At 41.3% G+C, this 9264-nt stretch overlaps 1 pseudogene; it reads right to left on the bottom strand.

Moving 5' to 3' along the window:
* Positions 1-4620: 4620 nt before the first annotated feature.
* On the bottom strand, positions 4621-4738 carry LOC124614326 (annotated as a pseudogene).
* Between the last annotated feature and the right edge of the window lie 4526 nt (positions 4739-9264).

The raw sequence follows: 9264 nt of genomic DNA, 5'->3' as shown, positions 1-9264 counted from the left end.
TGTTGCAAGTTAAGTTTGGCTTTTCAAAAACATCTGACGATTGAAGTTACATTACTCACAAATGATTCACAAACAATGATATTTAAATAGCAAGTATTATCCCTAACTTCATTAATCCAACATAAATGCAAATTATCTAATTTCAAATAGCTCTCTTCACAAACCTCAAAAGAATTACAAAAATGAAATATTTAACTGGACTTTTTATCAAAATCGTTTACGTACATTCTTGGGTGACTCAACAATTATAAATTATCAGCCAACTTATCTATACTAACACGCTGGCTAAAACATAATTAATTAAATCTTTACGTTATTTGCCTGAAGACTTCTGCTTCCATGTTCAACAAAATTGACATACCTACATTAATCTGACTCTTGGTGGCTTCGTACAGCACACCACTGAAACTGCCTACTCCATCGTCTTTCCCTCACAGACAGCTACCTACAACTGTGCATCCACCGCTCTCTTTCTCCATGAAAGCAATGCAGTATCTTTGGCTCTGTGTTCGTGCACAGTCATCGATTCACATTATCGAGCCTATCAGAGGCATTCATTGTTTATAGTACACTAGTTTCACTTTAATTTATTAATATTCTTATCTTATTCTGGTGCCGCCTATAAGTGTGCACTAGTATACTCCTTTCAAAACCTGCAGCAATTTGCGGAAGGGTTGCAATTCTGTCACGTTGAGCAATTGTCTTCAGTCGTCGTTGGTCCCGTTCTGGCAGCATTTTTTCCCTTCTGCAGCGATGTCGGAGATATGATGTTTTACCGGATTCCTGATAATCACAGTACACTCCTGAACTGGTCGTACGGGAAAATCCCCACTTCATCGCTACTTCGGAGACGCTGTGTCCACCGCTTGTGCGCCAACTATAACACCACGTTCAAACTCACTTAAATCTTGATAACCTGCCATTGCAGCAGCAGTAACCGATCTAATAACTGCGCCAGCCACTTGTTGTCTTATATAAGAGTTTCCGACCGCTGTGCGGTCTACTGCCTGTTTACATATCTCTGAATCTGAATGCGCATGCCTATATCAATTTCTTTAGCACTTCAGTGTACGTCCTTCAGAGATGAAAAGTTTCCAGCTGTCTTTATTTGTGGTGTTCATTTGTACATCACCAATTTCGGAATGATGTAACTGCATCATCAAGTTTCCATACAGCTATTCAAATCATCAATCGAGCTGCTTAAACAGTGTGAGCGAGAGGTTCCTGCAGCACTGGGTTGCTGATTCCACTTTAGCCGGCCTGGGTGGCCGAGCGGTTCTAGGCGCTACGGTCTGGAACCTAACAACCGCTACGGCCGCAGGTTCGAATCCTGCATCGGGCATGGATGTGTGTGATGTCCTTAGGTTAGTTAGGTTTAACTAGTTCTAAGTTCTAGGGGACTAATGACCTCAGCAGCTGAGTCCCATAGTGCTCAGAGCCATTTGAACCATAGTGAGTTCGCTCGGGAGCGAGTGTCTCAGGTAATTTACACACAGCGAAGCACATTCCCGTCAGGCTTACTTATCGTATACACCAAGAATCTATAACATATAATACTGGATTATCAGGTGATAGTTCCTCGAGCCTTGAAGTATTTGCCTGCTCTTCTCCTCTGAAGACAATGTTACGGCGTCCAGCTAGCTCTGCTTAAATTTCTTGCTTCTCCGAAGTATTACAAGTACCGGCAAGGCGGGTAGTTAAGCCAGATGAAATAAGAAACTAGGAAACGAAATCGATTTAGTGCTGTAAGAAATAATATATTTCACATTATTAGTGAACTAAACAAAAATCTAAGTCATCTCTCTACGATAGACAGGAAAAGGCAGACAGTACAAGACTGATGAAACATCCGATAGTAGCTTTTACAAACATAAGAAAATTAGTGTTCATCTTCTCTCGCTAGTTTCACAGGCTGATTTCTGCGGGAATACCACGTTTTAATCTTTGCCGTAAAGTTCTTAGGCGAGTGAATGGATAAAAATAGACATAGTAAAACATATACTCAAACACAGGTAAACCAGCAAAAGTTCCAACACAGCGCCCCCTCCCCCCCCCCCCCCCCCCTCTTACTGTATACTGCTGCGGTCCACGATTACTGGACGATAGTATACAGTAAAGGTGCTCTTTCTACGTACAATCATAAAATATTAAAATTTATTTTGTTATAACTCATATTGTCTTTGCCTGACCAGGGTTTAAAATACCTTTACTGATGTTCAATTTTGTTTTAATGTAGACCCTAGACGTGCCAGCTCTCTCTTATTTTCCATTTTTGTGTATAGATTCTGAAAATTTAATTTTCGAAGTCCATGCCGCGACGAAGTGTATGTTCAAATTTAGAGTCTGCGGCTGCATTATTGCGGAGCAACCGCTACACGCCTTCAGGGTGCGCTTCACGTAAGTCCGTTGGTGCAACATGGTTAGGCGGTACAGTTTGTGTCCACAGTTTGTAGATAACGACAAATTTCATGTCGTTAAAATGTCCATACAACTGCTCCGTAAGGTAGTGTGTAGAGGCGAATGCGTGACTGAGCGTTTCTGAAGCTGCAACGGAAAGGCTCATCGTTTACGACCTTTGGCGCTGGAACCGCTTCGTGCCTCACGTATTTCAGTGTCCAAGGCCAGCTCGTACATTCAGCATAACGTCGAGATATCACCAAATTTCACGTACGTCCATAAACGTTTTCACTTTATATGCTACCTTGCAGCAAAGTCTATCGTCACTCGCTACAAACGAACCGAAAACGTTTGGCTCATTATAAGCTCCCGCACCTTCACGCACTGTAGCACACGTAAATGTAACCTTTTTACATTGCATGCCAAGCGTTTGATAGTTGAATAGTTCCTCGTGACGACTCTTTTGTCAAAACATACATGTTTTCACATTGCATATACAAAATAAGCATTACACTTCAAAATAATCTGATTTATGCTAAGCACACATAAGCCTTCATCTACATGTTTGCTGACAAAAAAATGGTTCAAATGGCTCTGAGCACTATGGGACTTAACATCTATGGTCATCAGTCACCTAGAACTTAGAACCACTTAAACCTAACTAACCTAAGGACAGCACACAACACCCAGTCATCACGAGGCAGAGAAAATCCCTGACCGCGCCGGGAATCGAACCCGGGAACCCGGGCGTGTTTGCTGACATATCGGGTACATACATAGTATAATTTTATACATACTCACATCTAGATTCATTATAACATTTAAACTTGTGCACAAAACAACATTTTAGTACCACTGTACGTCCCTTAAGATTTCATTTTCACCCTTAGGACGCATTAAACAACATCTTATGACATTGTAAATACCCAATACCCGACATTTTCTCTGACCATTCAAAGGCTACTTGTCTCTTACAGATTTTTCAAGAGAAGGTAATTTTCTTAGTCTTTGAGTAGTATAACTTTACTTAGAATAACAATTAAAATCGGCAGAGCGGTTCTAGGCCCTACAGTCTGGAACCGCGCGACCGCTACGGTCGCAGGTTCGAATCCTGCCTCGGGCATGGGTGTGTGTGATGTCGTTAGGTTAGTTAGGTTTAAGTAATTCTAAGTTCTAGGGGACTGATGACCTCAGAAGTTAAGTCCCATAGTGCTCAGAGCCATTTGAACCAATTGAACAATTAAAATTGTTTTTTCAATTTCGGAGCTGAAAGGACAATATACATACATACAGTTCGAAGACATGCATAAACCATTGTCTTCACATTTCGTCTGACTCACGCACCTGTAAATCCATATTGCTAACGAAAGAGAAGGAATCTTCATAACGCGTTAACCAACAAAAGCCCCACCTGTCTCAAGTCTACGAGAAATGCGTCTACTGATCTACAAGGCATGGTGACAGGAAAAGGTTCAAATGGTTCAAATGGCTCTGAGCACTATGGGACTTAACAGCTGTGGTCATCAGTCCCCTAGAACTTAGAACTACTTAAACCTACCTAACCTAAGGACATTACACACATCCATGCCCGAGGCAGGATTCGAACCTGCGACCGTAGCAGTCGCACGGTTCCGGACTGCGCGCCTAGAACCGCGAGACCACCGCGGCCGGCCAGGAAAAGGAAGGAAGCACTTCTTTATCTGTTGCTAAAATCCATCGTCTAAACACCACAGGCTAATTGAGTAAACTCTTTGATCGCGCTTCTTTGTATCTTTGTGAAACTAATTACTTAGTGTTTGCTGAACTAATTTCATAATTCTGACAGTGCAGTATCATGTAAGTTATCAGTATTTATTGTTTGGAAGTACCTGTAGCGAGTGTAAATCAGTAATTTATATCCGTATCTTCACGATACCACTCTCGTGTATATGATATACCTGAATATATCGCTAGGGTGGACCGAGAAAATATTGTAGAAAAACGCTCAGACGAGTCGTGATCCCTTGTAAATGCATCATGTAGCACTCCGTCATCAGGCCACAAGTGGCCCATCGGGACCATCCGACCGCCGTGTCATCCTTAGATGATGATGTGGATAGGAGGGGCGTGTGGTCAGCACACCGCTCTCCCGGTCGTTACGATGGTTTTCTTTGACCGGAGCCGCTACTATTCGGTCGAGTAGCTCCTCAATTGGCATCACGAGGCTGAGTGCACCCCGAAAAATGGCAACAGCACATGGCGGCCCGGATGGTCACCCATCCAAGTGCCGGCCACGCCCGACAGCGCTTAACTTCGGTGATCTGACGGGAACCGGTGTATCCACTGCGGCAAGGCCGTAAATGCATCATGCATACTCATGTTTCGCGCTTACATCAGTAGCTTGCGCTTTTTAATATGCAGTCCGACCCCTAAACTTCATTTAACAATATTCTACGTACTGTAATCTCTTCATATACACACACTCATCCACATTGTCACATTCATACACATATTTATATACATATAAATAAATTGCGGTGTGGCCCGTTTTCTGTGATACCAGCTATCTTGTCCTTCCTGCCTTTACCAGGGCGCGCTCTTGCATCGTTACCTCGAAAAGAAACTTCATAATAACTTAGAAACTAAGAACGTAGTCGCTCCATGGCTAACTAACGTATCATTTTTCTTCTCACACACATATCTTTTTACTTTAAGTACGTGGATGTGTAAATTCATCAACTCCTTTTTCTCAAAAGAAACTCTTCTTTTATAAGAACGAAAATATTCAGAGCATTTCCGTCGTTTCGACCTTTTGTTTTACCTTTTTCAGTCCTTGCATATTCATACTAAGATTAATAAGTGTTGTTCTAAACGGGCACAACCTCGACCCCTACAATCATTCTTTATTTCCTCGTATTTAGATACTTTCCTTGTAGTATTTTATTTATGTGTACATAACTACCGTGTAAGTTTGTATGTACTGTAAACAGTAGTGTAGTGTGTACATAGGTTTCTGCAGTTAGTTGCTCTGTCTTCCTCTGTAAACTTTCTCTTATATTATAAACCTCCTTCATTTTAATGGTGATTAACTTATATAGCTTATTTGGAGGCTAGATGCCAAGTTTGCGTTGCATCTGGAGTGCTAAGTGGCGTGTTGAACTGAACTGTTTCTGCGCATGTGCTGAAGTTGCTGACCTACGTGTTAGTTCCCACTACGCCTGCGCATCCTCTCCCTCTCGTAATGCCATTTCACGTATTGTTTACACCTCAAGTGCATTATTACGTTGTATTTGGAAAACATACATATTGCAGAATGAATCGGCACCGTTGAGATTGTGTTTGATTTCCAGGTTTCATATAGCCTTTTGGAATTAAACAGAATATTAAATTACTATAAGTTACCTTGTTTCCATTTAAAAACAAATAAAGAAATAAACTGAAAATTTTCTCCTAAGACTATGCGAATAATTGTTAAATACATATTATATTGAAGTATTTCACTTGTTTATTTACAGTAATTCAAATGATGTTTAACCTTTGTCCAATCCTTTTAGTGCACAAACGCTGTTAGATCCTTGTGTGGCTAAAGTCCTTTGTCCTTTCCACTATTAGTTTAGGCTACTCTATATGCACCTGGATTTGGTATTTTAGCAACAAAAAATGGTCTACTCTACAAAAGCCGCCATTTGTGATTGAGTTTCCCATATTTCGTGGATTTAGGGTGTGTTCGAAGTAATACCTCTTATCCTGCTTGAAATTTTTCAGTGCACCCTAACCTTTTGTCGTACGATTTTTTCCGCTGTTCAGCTTTTTCCTCCAGTTTAATCAAGGCCTGGCGTACTTTTTCTTCGAGTGACATCTATCCCCTGGGTATCTTGGGCGATGGTTTTCCCCACCCATCGACTTCTCTCCTGGGTGCAAAATCGGTTGAAGTGTATGGAAATCATGAGACAAACTCATTTCGTATGCTTCTGGGGAGTGTAGGTGCATATAAACCTGTTAAATCCTATGATTGTACTTGCTATTGGGCTTTACTTGTGGTGAAATCTTGATAATAATACATGTTTTACCTTGTTTGTGTTGGTAAATTCCCTGCATTCACTGCCTGCAAATTACGTTAACAATATCTGTGACTCTCGGGAGTATCTTCTGTACTCCTTCTAATAACAGAACCTGTGGTCACAGACCGCACTGCATAAATGGCTCTGAGCACTATGCGACTTAACTTCAGAGGTCATCAGTCGCCTAGAACTTAGAACTAATTAAACCTAACTAACCTAAGGACATCACACACATCCATGCCCGAGGCAGGATTCGAACCTGCGACCGTAGCGCCTAGAGCCTCACGGCCACTCCGGCCGGCCGCTCTGCATACAACTTAACACTTTTTGTAAAAACATCACACAAGGCAATAACATATTTTACACCTCGCTTCTCTTGCAGATATGGTCGGGTAGCATCCAAGAGCTCTAATTCTAAATGTTTTGTGGCCACTGTTGGATGTAGTTCAGTTAACTTGGACTTGTTTGTGTGCTTCATCTTTTGGCAAGTAATACCTTCCGAATTGCTTGGAGAACTCTTCTCCTCAAGCTGTGACATAGTAGTGCGTATTTGTGTTGTTGGTGCATTTGGAAACCCCATAGTGACCCCATACATTGTGAGTGTATAAAACGGAATCATCTATGTAACTTTCCGGTGAACTCACGCACCACAGTTCTTGATTTGCTGTACGCCGATGAAACAGAATTCCCTAAAATATAGAGTTTCTTCAGATTCTCATCTTTGTTTTCAGACACTTTCGATGTTACCTTTTCCCATGACAGGTCTCCCTCTTGCAGTTTCTCCAAAATCTTACACATCTCTACGTAATATGGTTGTTGTGTCTTGTCCTGCATAAGCAGAAACCAAAATTTCACAATTCTGTTCTGTGAATTCTAAGAATTCATCAAGCTCTTGCGGTAACCTTGACAAGGTATCCGTGATTTTTATGTACACCACCTGCCTAGACTTCCATGTAATAACTTGCATGTCAACTGAAAAGAAAGTGCTTGATGGCCACAGTAGATTTCGGTGTGCTTGTCCAATAACTAATCCTCAACCTTCTTAAATACCCACATAACCCCTAGAGCCTCGAGCTCTGTCACGGAATATTACCGCTCGGATTCAGTAAGTGTTCGACTAGCAAAATTGATTAGCTTAGGTGATGGTGCCTATCAACTTCAGTGATCTGAAATAAGCATGCTCTTAGTGTCTGTGAAGATGCATCTCTGGTCAAGCAAAAATTCTGTGACACTTCAGGGCGGTGAAGTATGTTTGCACTAGCAAGGCTTTTTTTGTTTTGTCGAAATCTACTTGAGGAGTTAAATTAGCTATGCTAATACCTCACATATTCTTCCCTCGTGGGAGCAGCTATTAACAGGTCATCAACATAGAGACTGACTCTATTGAGGAGCTCTGGTCCCAAAACTTTGTCCAGTGTGGAAAAGAAAATACCCACACTCGCGTTCAAGCCAAAAAGCAAAACGCAAAATTCATAGCTCCTGTCCCCACACCCAAAGGCTGTGTATGTCTCACTATCTTCATGTAACGCTGTTCTCCAATAAGACCCTTTTAAATCAATTATACTGCGGTATTTGTGAAATTTCAGGAACTGTTCTTCAGTTATTTTGTTTGTATTCCGAGCATTAAGGACAAGCCTGATGCTACCGTCGAGCTTGGTGACAGCAAAAATAGGGCTACAAGATGGGGACAAGGAGGATTGTATGAGCTTCCAATTTTTCATCCTTTCAATTTCTTTCCTCCAGCTTCTCTTTTTACCCAAGGAATTAGATATGAAGAAAAGCAGTATGTTTCGTATGGGCAAATGTCCATTTTACACTCATAACCCTTTATTACACTGAGGTGTCTTTTAAATACTTGCGCATACCGAAGTATTGCTTCTTGTAACTCCTCCGTCTGATCTTCTGACAAACAAGGAATTCCCTTGCCTTGGTTTGGACAGTCTGCGGGCACATGCCTTTTTTAGACGGCTGCTCAGCCTTTTGGGTATCAAGAAACAGTGCGTTTGGATATGACAACTGTATTCTGATATCAGTACTTGTTTTCAGAATATTTTCAGTTATACTGGTTTTAAGAAAATTTAACGATAACCTCTGTTCGTTGATTGTAAAGAAACATTTTCCTTGACCTATGTCAATCTGTGCTTTGTATTATCTAAAGGTATCCATTTGAATAAGTCAGTTTACTAAAAATTTTTCCACCACCAGAAAAATACATTTTAGGGGAAAATTGCTGTTGGTAATAGGCATTAATGCCTGAAGGTTAACTCCTTGTGACTTTCCCCCCCCCCCCCCCCCCGCCATCCCTAATGTGTTCAGGGCAAAACAGTTCTGCACCAGAAAAGTTGGTATATAACATCGTCTTTGCAGCTCGTTAAACATACCTTGTGATACTACGTTGACATCTAGACCAAATACCCGTCATTAATTACAACTTTCACTGACTCCTCATTACCCTTGTTTAAGGTGTTTGCAACCTCCTGGCACAGTTCTTCTTTCATATCTATCCCTCCTCGTTGCGAGTAACTTTAACCATCTGAACGTTGTGGGTTTGACTTTGCCAGTTCGTGCTCTGTATTGTCCTGGAATTAAATTCTCCTTGACCGCCACTGGATACATAATTGTTATTTCGTTAATTATAATTACTGGTTGAAGGACTGCCGAATGATCTATTTGCGGTCGGTTCCTGTCAATTACTGTATTGGTTACTGCCACCTGCTGGGAATGTGTTGTGAACCTGCTGGCCAAAGCCCCTTTATTCTGTGTATTGTAATTCTGTTTGCAATTTTCTTTGAAACGTCGTTTGCACTTTTGGTTTCCCAGTTACCAT

Source organism: Schistocerca americana, chromosome 4 (genome assembly GCF_021461395.2).
Source record: "Schistocerca americana isolate TAMUIC-IGC-003095 chromosome 4, iqSchAmer2.1, whole genome shotgun sequence".
Taxonomy (NCBI): domain Eukaryota; kingdom Metazoa; phylum Arthropoda; class Insecta; order Orthoptera; family Acrididae; genus Schistocerca; species Schistocerca americana.
This window is presented reverse-complemented; position numbering and strand designations above follow the sequence as displayed.